The sequence below is a fragment of the Macadamia integrifolia genome, chromosome 12, assembly GCF_013358625.1.
Source record: "Macadamia integrifolia cultivar HAES 741 chromosome 12, SCU_Mint_v3, whole genome shotgun sequence".
Lineage (NCBI taxonomy): Eukaryota > Viridiplantae > Streptophyta > Magnoliopsida > Proteales > Proteaceae > Macadamia > Macadamia integrifolia.
Window position 1 is genome coordinate 3,913,832 of NC_056568.1, and position 13,048 is coordinate 3,926,879.

The 13,048-nt window shown below is 38.9% G+C and overlaps 1 non-coding gene across 1 annotated transcript; it reads left to right on the forward strand.

The window, feature by feature from the left end:
- The first annotated feature begins 3,426 nt into the window (after positions 1-3,426).
- On the forward strand, positions 3,427-3,533 carry LOC122058529. The gene has a single exon (XR_006133823.1). It is a non-coding gene; the product is annotated as a small nucleolar RNA R71 (small nucleolar RNA).
- Positions 3,534-13,048: the final 9,515 nt, after the last annotated feature.

A 13,048-nucleotide genomic window follows, 5' to 3' on the forward strand; every position in this document is an offset into this window, starting at 1 on the left:
CTTCTTCTGAACTAGGTATCTGAGGGCAGAATGATCAGTATACACCACCACATGTGAACCAACTAAGTAAGACCGAAACTTTTCTAATGCAAACACAACAGCTAAAAATTCTTTTTCAGTGGTTGTATAATTGAGTTGTGCATCATTTAAGGTCCTACTAGCATAGTAAATGACAGTGGGTAACTTATTAATCCTTTGACCTAAAACTGCTCCTATGGCAAAATCTGAAGCATCACACATCAGTTCAAAAGGTTCAGTCCAAATAGGTGTTTGAACAATGGGTGCATTGGTCAACTCCTTCTTAAGTTGTTTGAAGGATTCTAGGCACTCTTTAGAAAGCTCAAAAGTTTGATCTTTGGCAAATAATGAGGTGAGAGGTCAGGCTAAATGACTAAAGTTCTTAATAAACCTTTTGTAGAAGCCTGCATGCCCTAGAAAGGACCGAACATCCTTAACAGATTGAGGAGGTGGTAAATTATCAATTAAATCCACTTTGGCTCTATCTACCTTAATTCCCTCCTTGGATATTACATGGCCTAAAACAATACCAGATTTAACCATAAAATGGCATTTCTCCCAATTCAAAACCAAATTCTTAGATATGCACCTTTTCAAAACTAGGGAAAGATGATGAAGACATTCAGAATAGGAATTCCCATGAATTGAAAAGTCATCCATAAATACTTCTAAGAATTTTTCGACCATGTCAGAAAAAATGCTCATCATGCATCGTTGGAATGTAGCAGGGGCATTGCAAAGCCCAGCAGGGGCATACGCCTATAAGCAAATGTTCCATATGGGCATGTAAAAGTGGTCTTATGTTGGTCCTCTAAAGCAATTGGGATTTGGTTATAGCCAGAATATCCATCAAGAAAGCAATAGTATTCATGTCCAGCTAACCTCTCTAACATCTGGTCAATGAATGGCAATGGGAAGTGGTCCTTCCAGGTTGCCGCATTTAACTTCCTGTAGTCAATGCACACACGCCATCCTGTTTGGACACGGGTAGGGATCAACTCATTATTGGCATTAGGAACTACAGTCACACCAGACTTCTTAGGCACTACGTGAACTGGGCTTACCCATTGGCTGTCAGAAATAGGATAAATTATTCCATGATCCAAGCACTTTAGGATCTCTTTCTTAATGGCTTCCATCATCACTGGGTTAGCTCTTCTTTGGGGTTCCGTGGATGGTTTGGAATCCTCCATAAGATGTATATGATGTTGCACAATAGAAGGGCTTATACCCTTGATATCAGCCATGGTCCAACCTAGGGCTTCCTTATTATCTTTTAACACTTTAAGTAACTCCTCTTCCTGGCTAGAAGTCAAATTTGTAGAAATTATTACAGGAAGAGTCTGGTCAGGCCCTAGGAAAGCATATCTCAAATTAGATGGCAACTCCTTAAGATCTAGCTTAGGGGGCTCAACTATGGAAGGTTTGGGAATGGAATTGGAAATGGGTCCTAAGGGCTCCACACGTGTGTGAAGACTCAAGACTTCAGAAAAGAAATTTTCACTATCATCATCCAACTCATCCATACACTCTTGGAATTCTGAATCAAAATCAATATCAAAGTTGGTAACTAAATCATCAGAAAAATCCAAAAAATCCTCAAGCATATTGATCTCTTCTTCCATATGTGGTTGCTTGCCAATCCTAAACATGTTAAACTCAACAGTTTGGTTACCAAAAGATAATCTTAGGAAACCATTCCGGCAATTGATTAATGCATTACTGGTAGCCAAGAATGGTCTTCCTAGAATTATTGGGATCTCATCCTTGGTTGAGAAGGGCTTAGTATCTAACACAATGAAATCAACAGGGAAAATAAATTCCCCCACCTTTAGTAAGACATCCTCAACCATCCCTTTAGGAATCTTAACAGACCTATCTGCCAACTGAAGAGTAGTTCCAGTGGCTTTCAATTCTCTTAATCCTAGTTGCTTGTACACATGGTAAGGTAAAAGATTCACACTTGCGCCAAGGTCAAGTAAGGCATGCTCAATATAGGTGTTGCCTATGACACAAGATATGGTAGGGCTCCCTGGATCTTTATACTTGGCTGCTATGGGCTGAGTAATTATGAAACTAATGTTACCTGCCAAGAACGCCTTTTTGGGCACACTAGTGATACGTTTGTGAGTACATAAATCTTTCAGTACCTTTGCATAGGCGGGGATCTGGGATATGGCATCTAAAAGAGGGATGTTCACTTCTACCTTTTTGAAGACTTCTAAAATTTTATCCATGGAAGCAGTCTTCTTTTTGTGTACCAAGCGATTAGGAAATGAGATAGGATGAACATAAGGACTATTAGGGATTTGCCCCTGTTCAGAAGAATCATTTTTGGTTTCCTCACGCAAATCATCTTTAGTTTCAGAAAAATCTTTAGGTTCATCAGACGAACCTGGAACAAGAGGCACACTTGTGTCCTCAATTGAAGAAGAGTTAACAGGAGTAATAGATGGGGAAGATTTAGGAACGCTCTGTAGGTACTCTCTACCACTCCTAAGGGCATAAACAACATTACATTGGTTAGAGGGCCCTTGTTGAGTCTGACCTTGTACTATATTCAGTGGTGCATTAGTTGGTCCTTGTGAACTAACAGGCTGATGATGCCTAGGGTTAGGCTCTGGTTGACTGGGTAAAGTTCCTTTCTCCCTCTCACGCATAATTGAGACAACTTGAGTGAGTTCTCTTGTAAGATTTTGATGGCTTGTCATGAGGAGGGCCATATTTTTTTCCAAGTCACTTATTCTACTTGCCTCTCCAGTGTTGGTAAACCCAGGGGGTTGCTGATAAGATGATAGAAGAGGGGCCCTAGGAAAACTCGCCTGAGGTCCTACATTTGACCTAGGAAAAGTATTTTGGGAAAAAGATTGTTGTGCAAAGGGAGGCCTTTGGGGTCCAGGTTGACCTTGATTATAGAAATTGGAAGGTCCTGCTTGGTTGCCCTGATTCCAAGAGAAATTTGGGTGATTTCTCCATCCTGGATTATAGGTGTTACTATATGGATTATTCTGGTATAAGGCATTAACACTATCATTAGAAGTGCCCCCAGAGGTGTTGGGGCATTCTTCTATGACATGTCCAGGGGACTGGCACCAAGCACAAATCTTAACCAAATTGACTGATGATGGCTCTCTAGGAACAATAGCCTCAATCCTCTTGATTAGGCTATCCAAATGGGCTTCCTTGGCTACTATCCCATCCACAAAATATCCTTTTCCTCCTATGGTTCTTTCACTCTCTTGGGTTGATTCCCACTCACGGGTTTTGTCAGCTAAGTCAAGTAAGAATTCCCATGCCTTTCCTTCATCTGTAAAGGATGTGAATCCCTCAGGGCACATAGACTCTATCATTTGTTTAGTTGGGTAATCAATACCCTCATAAATTATTTGACATAAATGCCATAGGTCTAGGCCATGGTGAGGGCATTCTTGGAGTAGATCCTTGAATCTCTCTATAAGTTTGGAAAATGACTCACTAGGCTTTTGCCTAAACTGAAGGATATCACTTCTAAGCTTATTGGTCTTGTGAGTTGGGAAAAACTTCTTAAGGAAGACAACTGTGAACTGTTCCCATGAGGTTATGGAATTTGTGGGTAACCCATACAACCACTTCTTAGCTTGGTCTTTCAATGCAAAAGTGATAAACCTAAGCTTAACAGCATCATCAGAAAGCTGTTGGATCTTAATTAGAACACATACCTCTTCAAATTCCCTTAGAAATATGTATGCATCCTTAGAGGTCAACCCATGGAAGTGGGGCAACATAGTGATGTATTGAGATTTGAGTTCAAAATTATTGCCCTGGGCTTGTGGTAGAACTATGCAGGAAGGTTGGGCTGTTCTAGCAGGGTAGAACCTATCTTTCAGAGATTTAGGTGAAGGGTTTTGCTGTTGGTCTCCCATATTGAAGGGTTTTAAAGAGAGCAAACGTATAGGGTCACTACTTGTTGGATCTCTTCTTTCTAACCGATTCTTAGTATTACGTACCCACTTAACACTCATGCAACAGAAAACTACCCACAACTAAAGTAAGACAAGCACAAAAGAATGGATAGCAAAACTTTTTTTTTTTATTTTTATTTTATTGATTTTTTTTATTTTTTTATTATTTTTTTTATTTTTTTTGGCTTTTTGGGAGCTTACCGGCAGGGATCCGGGGTTGCTCAGGTCAATTCCTGAGGTACTGCTACAGGGCGAAACCTGTCTTTATCATACTGTGAGGCATGGCGACCTCCACTGATACAACTATTATTGCAAGTTGTTCTTCTCAGGAATTCAATAAAAGAAAAGGAAAAATATAAAACAAAGCAAACAAAGCACTCCGATTTACCAAAAGAAAGTGAAAAATAACATGGAACTGTCTCCCCGGCAACGGCGCCAAAAACTTGTTTGAGATTTAAAATGTAACCGCAAGCGTACGGATCAGTGTAGCTACGGGTCGAACACAGGGAGAGCAGCCACTTTATTTTTTTATTTCTTTTAATAATGCGAAAGTGAACTGATTAATGATTGTGGTCTAATTCTAATTACCGTCCTAAACATATGTATCTAAAATAACGTCCTAACCATTCGTCATCTAAGAATTTAAAGACGCAAGCCACGCAATTAAAATTAAATAAATAAATAACTAAAAATAAACAACCCACGCAATAAAAAATAAAAAATAAATAAATAAATAAAGGAAAAAAAATGCTGAAATAAAAATAAAGTAAAAGAAAGGGGATAAAGCTAGAGAGAGACTCACAAGTAGGTTTCTCTACTTAGCCCGAGGGATGCATCATAATATGAGCTTCCCTACTTGACCAGAGAGTCACTCTTACAAGGGTTACTCTACTTGGCTTTAGGGAAAGGGAGACAATTAAAATAAAAACAATAAATTGATGGTTCTATGGCTAGGAGGGGCAAAGCCAACACATACACTAGCCATGAACCTTGGGGGAAAGGGATAACAATAATGTAACGACTGAAAATAAAACTCCTAAATTAAGAAAGAAAGGGTAGTCAGAAGAAGGAATGAGAGGGGGGAGAGAAGACTACTGAAGGAACCTACTTACCTGAATCAATGCTTGAACTTGAAAAAAAATTTCTCCACGGCTCGTGATCTTGTCACCTAGATCTAAGCCTAGAACTATAACTTAAAAAATTACAACTCAATTGCATAAATCATAAACATAAAAAGGCTGAATAAAAATAAAAGAGTGCTTGCATTAATTGACATAAAAAAACTATTACAAAAGTGATTAAAGCAAAAATAAAGAAGAACTAAAACTAAAGAAGAGCAAGAGAAAGAGAGAGCAACTAAAAAAAAACTAGAAGAAGAATGAATTGTCTCCCCTCCTCTTACATGAATTGTATTTATAGGGAATGAGGAGGTAGGGTAACAATTTTTTCTTTCCTAAAAGAGAGAAATCCACAATTGATTGTGATATCTTTTGAGTCCAAAAGTGCTAAGGTGGAGGAGAGAGAAGAGAGAAATAAATTTCCTATAATTTGTTTTGCTTATTTTCTTTCCTTTTCTTTTCCTAATTTATTTTTCTTCTTTTTCTCTCTCCTAGGGACGATTTTCTTCTTCTTTGTGTGATTTGGACAATATTTTGGTGATGATGTGGAGGAGAGAGAAGATTTGGACAATCTTTGGTTCTCCCTTTTTTTTCTTTCCTTTTTTTTTTCTTCTCTTCTTGCTTCCACGATTTTGCTTGCTTCTAATTTGATGTGGAAATCCCCTCCATGCCCTTAGTGCTTTAAGTGAGTGAAAAGCAGGAAATCTTCAACAAAATTCTCTAAAAAAAAACAACCATGAGATTCGAACTTGAGACCTCTTGGTGAGCAAGGGAATTTTGTACACCATAGCTCACCAACTACACTAGGTAGTTGTTGTTACCAAAAACGAATCTTCAATCAATTAAGGATGTGGTCCATAGATCCTTGTTGGCATTTGAAATATTCCTTGTACCTCTGGGACAATTGCAAACGGGCTGGTTCTGCATCTCGGTTCCGTTCTGATCCATTATTCTTTTTCTGACCCGAAAAGAATAATCATTTGTATAGGTGACCAAACGAATGTGTACTTTTAATTGAACACGTCCATCTTGCTCAGAATTTCATCCTCTTCGTAACCATGAAAAGAAATATGACCTCTTTACGTGTAAAATTAGAGATATAACACCTGATAGTCCTTAAGGCCTTGAAAATATAAAACTTGCAAAAAGAGAGTAAAACCCAAGGTAGCTCCATTCTAAATATGTAAAATGCATGTTTTACTACCCTGGATTTCACACATAAATGTGTTCATCACTTAGCCATGCATGTAGAATAGGAATAATTGTGGAAAATATTCGTTCTTAAGCATCTAGCAGGAAGATCGGTCGAACTGGGTAGATTAGGTGCCTAACACCTTCCCAATTCTACAACTTGACACTTACCCTAAATCTCTGGACCAGACCAACTTTTGGGGCCCTTTTCTCCGAAATTGGGCCCACCTCTGGGTTCTGGGCCCATAATCTTAGGTGGTGACTCCAAACCCTTTTGTATGATCCCGATCCCCATATTGGACCATCATCAAACCCCCGTCTAGAATGATGAACATTACACTCTTACGAAATATGCCTCAATGTATTTTCGAGCGACGATATGGCGGTGCAGGGCCCGCAAGCCAAGCACACATGACACACCCCTCCCTCATGAAAGAGAAAGAGAGGAGAGAGGATGGAATGGATGCAAGTCCTTTTTCCCCTATGGGATGAGAGACATCTCATCATTTTCCGGCCACTACCCTCACACCTACCAGTAACCTTTCCTAGCCGAAGCTCTGCCAGAGCCCCAATCCAGAATCAGTCTTCCTTAGCCAAAGCTTTGCCTAAGTTCTGCCAAACACCAGTTTAGGAATCTCTCTTCTCTAGCTGAACCTCTGTCCAAATATCTAAAGATCACTACAGTCAGCATCTCTCAAGAAAGAAAGTTGGAGGTTAAGACCATCTTCCCTTGAGCCGGGAGAATCTATAAGAAAGTTCGTATCCGCTCCAACCGGGGGGTCCACCCCTCTTAACCTGAAACAGGGGTCAAACTCAAGTATAATCTCTCACCCGAATTAGCATAATGTAGATCTTTCTATTAAGCTTTTTTTAGTGTACATAAGTAATTAAATTCAATTAATGTATATATGTGTGATAATTTAGCCATGCATGCGGTATAGAATAATTGTGGAAAATGTTCTTTCTTTAAGCATCTAGTAGGAAGACCGGTTGAACCGGGTAGATTGGATGCCTAACACCTTCCCAGTTCTACAACCTGACATATACCCTAATCTCTGGACCAGACCAACTTTCGGGCCATTTTCTTAGGAATTGGGCTCACCCTTGGGCCCTAGGCCCATAATCCTAGGTGGCGACTCCAAACCCCTTTTGTATGAACCCAATCCCCTCTACTAGACCATCATCAAATACTCATCTCAATAACGATCCTTACACTCCTGTGAAATAGGCCCCCACATATCTTCGAGCGATCGTATGGTGATGTAGGGCTTGCAAAAGTACACACGACACACCCTCCCTGAGAAAGAGAAAGAGAGGGGAGAGGCTGAACACCAAAGTCTTTTTTCCCCCACAAAGGGAAAAGGGAAGATTTTTGGCCGCTACCCTCACAAATGTACGTACCTTGTCTATTTGCTTAGCTCTAGGTGAATAGATGAGTGAGTGGAAGTAACCATTAGACATCAATATCCTTTCAATGAGACTAGAAAATCTAGAAACCTATTTAGAGCTTAGTGTGTTTATATTGAGCCATCTGTTTTCTTATTTTATTCTCGAAGCTAGCAGGGATCTTTCTTAGAGTCTAGAATAAAGAATGAGAATGCTTCTAGTACCAAGTGGAGCTCGATTTGGGTTTAATTTCTTAGAAAATTATTGATAACCATGCCTGTGTAGAAATGCAACCCTAAAACGATACAGAAGATAATGAAAAAATAAGAACAAACAATACGCACAGATTTATGAGGTTCGATAAGATTGCCTACATCCTTGGTGAGATGAGATCCTGCTTCACTATCAATAGATAATAGGGCTACAATACTCATCCTCACACCTCATAGTATTGTTGTCAATATAGAGAAAGAAACCCTCGCTATAAATATATAGCGAAGAAAACCCTATTCCGTCCTCCCTGTCGAGGTGCTTGCACCAGTACTCCCTGGATTAAATTGTGATAGAATACAAGACATCGTACACCAAAAATCTCCACCTTGGCTTGAATTCTGTCTAGCCGCTTGTAAAGATAACCTATAGACGTCTTCATCCCCGTACCTCATCAGAGGTATAAACCCACACCTATTTGATGCATCCCTCATCTTCAACAATGAGTAATATTAATCAAGTCCAAATAGAATTCAAACTTCTCTGTGGTAACTGGCTTGGTAAACATATCTACAGATTGATATCTGTATAAATTTTTCTCAAGTGAATACTGCCTTCTGACACGAGCTCCCCGATCTTGTGAAATTTCACATCAATATGCTTTGTCCTTGCATGAAACACCTGATTTTTTGTAAGATGTATGACACTCTGATTATCACAATGTAACACTATACCTCCTTGCTCCAACCCCAACTCATGAACCAATCTAGCCAACCAAACTCCTTCCTTGGCAGCCTCAATTGCTGCCATGTACTCTACCTCTGTAGTGAACAATGCAACTGTAGACTGAAGCATCACCCTCCATGATATAGGTCCACAAGACAATGTAAATACATATCCTGTAGTAGGCCTCCTCCTGTCTAAATCATTAGCATAGTCAGAATCAACATAACCTATTAACTCTGTGGAACTTTCCTTTCCACTAAACATAACACCTATATCTTTAGTCTTGCTCAAATATCTGAAGATCCACTTAATTGCATTCCAATGCTTCTTCCCTAGATTACTTATGTATCTACTAACAACACTGACTATATGAGATAAATCTAGCCTATTACAAACCATAGCATACATGAGATTCCTAGCTGCACTAGCATAGGGGATCTGAGACATCTGCTCCACCTCCTTATGTGTTGTCAGGCATTCCCTTTCAGATAACTTGAAGTCGTAGCTAACGGAGTGCTAACTGGCTTTAGCACCTTTTCAATATACCTCTTCTGAGTTACCCAAATTTTACCTATATTTCTATCTCTAAGGATTTTGATGCCAAGGATCATCTTAGCAGCACCAAGATCTTTCATCTCAAATTCAGCACTCAACAAAGATTTCAAAGAGACTATATCATGATTATTCTTTGTAGTAATGAGCATGTCATCAACATAAAGTATCAACAAAATAATGGAATTATCACATGACACTTTATAATAAACACAACTATCATACTCATTTTTTGTGTAGCCAATCTTCATCATATGGGAATCAAAGCGCTTGTACCACTGCCTAAGAGATTGCTTGAGACCATAAAGTAACCTCTTAAGTAGACAAACATGATCTTCCTTCCCTTACACCTTGAAACCTTTAGGCTGCTCTATGTAAATTTGTTCCTCCAAGTCACCATAAAGAAATGCAGTCTTCACATTAAGTTGTTCAAGCTCCAAATCATACATAGCCACCAAAGCAAGTAGTACCCGGATCGAAGTGTGTTTCACCACTGGAGAATATTTTATTGTAATCTACCCCCTCCTTCTGTGCATAACCCTTGGCTACAAGTCTGGCCTTATACCTTTCATGCTCCTTCTCAGATGCTATCTCTTTCTTACGAAAGATCCATTTACACCCAATGATTTTTCTTCCCTCGAGTTTTTCCACAATCTCCTAAGTCTTGTTCTTTTGCAAAGACTCCAGTTCCTCCATTATAGCTGCCATCCATTTATCATGTCGTGCATTACTCAAAGCATCATGGTAGGAAGATGGATTATTTGTACCTCTGGTGAAGGCATAGGCAACTATGTCTTCAAACCCGTATCTCACAGGTGCTTTATGAGTATGCTTCCCTTTATCCTTTGCCACAGTATAGGGAACTTTTACTATTTCTTATTATCCTGGTGAGTCACTGGATGACTCATTCTCTCTTGTTGTTTCTGACTCACCTAACTCCACTTGTACAATAGAACTTTCTTTATTTTCATCAACTGCTTGTGTACTGTAATTTGACTTCACCATATGAGACTCATTAAACACAACATCCCTACTAACCACAACCTTTTGAGAACTTGGATCCCACTACTTAAATCCTTTTACACATTTTTCAAAATCAAGAAAGATACACTACTACGACTTTGAGTCTAACTTGGAATGCTATTGACTCTCCACATGAGCATAGGCTGAAAAACCAAAGATTTTTAGAATATTATAATCTACAGGTTTTTTTGTCTATACCTCTAAGAATTTTACAGCCAATCGCCTTTGATGGAGACTTGCTGATGAGGAAACATACCATATTCACTGCCTCTGACCCAAATCTCTTACTCAACCCTACATTCAGCATCATACTCTGAGCTCTTTCTAGAAGTATCATGTTCATCCTTTCAGCTATACCATTTTGCTATGATGTCTTTGGAACCGTGAAGTTACATGTAATCACTTCAGCTTTGCACAATTCTAGAAATGGCTTATACGTGTACTCCCCTCTATTATTTGTTCTCAAGTACTTAATTTTCTTTCCTGTCTTCCTTTCTACCTCAGCCTTCCATTCCTTAATATTAGTGAACACATCACTTTTAAGCTTCTTGAAGTAGATCCAAACTTTCCTTGAGTAATCATCAATAAATGTCACGAAGTATTCTACTCCACCATTAGATTTGGTTGTTGAAGGACCCCATACATCGTTATGTACATAATCAAGCACCCCCTTACTTTTATGTTTTGTAGTTTTGAAACAAACCTTGCACTATTTCCCGAACACTTAATACTTGTAGAAGTTCAATTTGCAAGCTTTCACTCCCTTTAACAGTTTCCTTTTATGAAGCTTCATCAATCCTCTATCTCCTATATGCCCTAGCCACATATACCACAAATAAGTATCATCTGTAGCAAATCCTACATTTGTAGTCACAGATGCTTCACCTGTAATGGTGCTTCCTATGAGTTTGTATAGGTTTCCTATTAGTTGTCCCTTCATGACTATCATAATACCCTTAATAACTTTGAGAACTCCACCTTCTGCTATATACTTAGATCCATTTAAGTCAAGTGCCCCTAAAGATACTAAGTTTTTCCTTAATTCTGGAACATATCTCACATCTGCTAAAGTTCTTACTATCCTATCAAACATCTTGATTTTGATAGTGCCTATCCCAATGGTCATGCAAACAGCATCATTCCCCATCAGGACAAACCCACCATTATATAGTTGATATGTATCAAACCAATCCTTATATGGACACATGAGATATGAACATCCAAAATCTAAAATCCAGGTATAAGAAGGTTGACTCTTACTTGATGATATAGAGAGTGTATCTCCATCATCTCCATCTAAACTATCAGCCACGCTAGCTTCCTCAAACGTCTTATCTACACCTTTCTTCTTCAAATCTGCCTTCTTCTTCAAATCTGCCTTCCTCTTCAAGCACTCTCTCTTCAGATGACCTTTCTTCTTGCAATAGTAACAAGAGACCTTTGTCTTTGTCCCTTTTGATTTTGGTTGACTCTTCCCAAATCCCTTCTGATTTGATCTCCCTCTTTCTTGCTCTTTGTCACCTCTGAAAAGACCTTCTCCTTGAAATTTCATACCGTTAAACTTCTTCCTTGTATCATTGGACATAAGGGCATCCGTGACTTCATCCGTCTCAAGGGTCTCCTTCCTATATAAGAGAGTCATTACCAGGTGATCATACGATTCTAAGAGCGACTATAGCAATAGTAATGCTTTATCTTTATCCTCGATCTTAACCTCTAAGTTTGCAAGTTTACTTACAATCTGATTGAACGTATTAAGATGTTCTAATAGATCCATACCTTCCTCCATCTATAGAGCATATAACTACTTCTTCAAGAATAACTTGTTCGTTAAGGACTTCGTCATGTAAATGCTTTCAAGTTTAGCCCATAACTGTGGTGTAGATTCGATACCCATAACATATTGTAGGGCATCATCAGAGAGATTCAATCGAATAGCACTTATCATCTTTTTCTCCATCTCTTCCCAATCTTTGTCAGTAATTTTTGTACGTTTTTTTGACTTCCTCAACAATGTTTTCACCAAACCCTGATGTATCAGAAGATCCTTCATCCTATGATGCCAAAAAGTAAAATTGTTCTTCCCTTTAAACCACTCGATATTATACTTGACATTAGATCCCTTCCCTGCCATCGTGATAATAAATCCTAGAAAATAAAAACTTAGAGCTTTGATACCAATTTGTAGAAACGCAACCCTAAAATAATGTAGAAGATAATGAAAAAACAAGAATAAGCAATGCACACAAATTTACAAGGTTCGACAAGATTGCCTACATCCATGGTGAGATGATATCCTGCTTCACTATCAATGAAGGATAGGGTTATAACGCTCATCTTCACACCTCTTAGTATTTCTTGCATTATAGAGAAAGAAACCCCCGCTACAAATATATAGCAAAGAAAACGCTAATCCCATTGACCTTCGTTGTGATACCCTACTTTCTAAACCCGATCTAATTAATCAGTTGGTTCGGTTTAGTCTTGTAGGACCTAAACCTGAGCAAGCCGAGTTGGGTACCCTATGTAATATGATGGCAAGGGTAACTCTAAATTCGGGTTGGCCAGACGAGTTAGAGTCGGTGCCTAGTAAAGTCTACGTGCCAAAGTCATGCACTTGCACGTATCACAAGGCCATATACGCATAATAAAAGTACGTAGCCATATTTTGTGTCCAGTATGCATTTTGGTTAATTATTGAGAGTGAAATACGTATTGAGGTTGAGCCCCATCGAAATCCCAAATTAGTTTCCATAAGTTTTGGCCGAGTGGTGGGTGGTCATAGGTGGGTCGAACCCACCAGTGTGGCCCACCACTTTGGTCATTAGATATTTTGACCAAGTATAAATAGAATTTATTATCTTTCTTCTCCCTCATTTATTG